This window comes from Vicugna pacos, chromosome 13, assembly GCF_048564905.1.
Source record: "Vicugna pacos chromosome 13, VicPac4, whole genome shotgun sequence".
Taxonomy (NCBI): Eukaryota; Metazoa; Chordata; class Mammalia; order Artiodactyla; family Camelidae; genus Vicugna; species Vicugna pacos.
Window position 1 is genome coordinate 1,839,450 of NC_132999.1, and position 1,763 is coordinate 1,841,212.

Consider the following 1,763-nt stretch of genomic DNA (forward strand, 5'->3'; position numbering starts at 1 on the left):
ATGTTTAAAATTTTAAGTTAAAAAAGATGCATTAGTGTAAATGATTGATTTAAATAAATAATTTTAACTAATTAATTCACATAATTCAGTTAAATAAAAATGATGATACTAACAAATCAGAAGTTTTGGTAAATGCTAGTCTGGATCATTGGTTTCTAGGTGACAAAACCTCAGCTCTATGTGTTTCAATCTCAGAATCAGATACGAAGATTAATTGAGATAATGTTGAAGAAAATGCTTTGTAAATTTCCAATGCTGTACAAACAACAACAAAAAGGAATGGCCTACCTAAGCTGCTTCTATTTTAATATAAAAGGAATCCTAACTAGGTTATGACAGATAAGAGACTCTTTATGTGGGACAGAAGTAATTTAACCATTGCCCGGCTTCCTTCCTCTGGTGTTTCAATTTCTCTGATGGTTTCTTCCCTCCACAAACATTACTGAATGCCTACCATAGACCATAGGTGGTGGATCCTTATCTTGATTCTCAAGAGGTGCACAGTTGCCTTCCTCCTCTTTTCCCTTTTCTCCTCCCAAGCCAGGGTGCTCTACTATGAAAACTTTCTGCTGGATTGGGGTAGAGCACCCCCAAGCCCTTCCTTGGTTGCATTTGGCATACTTGAAATAAACTGGCATCTTGAAACTTTACCACGTATTAAGGGAGAAAACCCCCTTACAGTCGAGTTTTTAAATTACAGAATTACAGATTGGAATAAATAAATAAACAAATAAACAAACAAACAAACAAACAAACAAACAAATAAATAAATAAATAAATAAATAAATAAATAAATAAAGCAAGCTCTCCCATTCCCATCTAGATTTCCGTTCCTAAACTCCTGCCTCTTATATCTCTTTTTCTTTCTAAGGAAGCGAGTCTTTCCCACCTTTCAAGAAAACAAGGAGTATTTCGTGGCACGTAAGTCCCATGCCTAAATGAACAAAGCAGCCACTATATTTTATGTTCTCACCCCATAGAAACTCACAGCATCCTTTTCCCTCCGATTCCCATAGGGCCAAGGGAGGTTTGCTTTCATCTAAGTATTGATAGCGTCGGTGTGGTTATTACCATTCTGACACTAGTTTGGCTAACTAATAAACCTAGGAAACTTTTGCGGTATTTAAACGTTCTGCTAAGGTCTCCATATTTCAGCTACCAGCCAAATTTGCAAAGACCATGAAACCAACAGTCAGGGTAGGGCGCACATCACTTCCTCACAGCGCTCTCACATGGTTTTGTTTCATCTCCTGCCAATTCTAAAAGGGTATGCAAGGCAGATACTATCACCCCTTGCTCCAAAATGCGAAAGGCGAAGAGACATAGCATGCCTAAGAAGACACAGCTTGCTTGCTGATGAGCCTGAATTGACACCTGTTCGGGCTGACCTCAGTGAATTTCTCTTTATTCCAAATACCTTAGTGGAATCAGCCCTCTAGCCCAGTAACAACTGCACTCAAACTGGAGTTAAGTGACTCCCGGAGGGGTGAGGGGGCGTCCTAAGTGATGAGGGCTTTGCCCCCTCCACGAAGCAAGGCTCGTCTTTATGTTTTAATTCAGTCAAGTTGAAGGTATCTCCGGTGTAGCCCGTTTGCAGGGTGCCCTTGAGGGTTTTCCAGGTTAGTTTCGTCGACTGGCCCAGAAGCTTAGCAAATAACCGAAACGGAACAGGAAAAAAGAAAACGCAAAGCACGTGGCGTAAGGAACGCGCTATTCTTGGCCCTTCTCCCGACCCGTAGCCGCGCCCTATTACGACTGCGTGT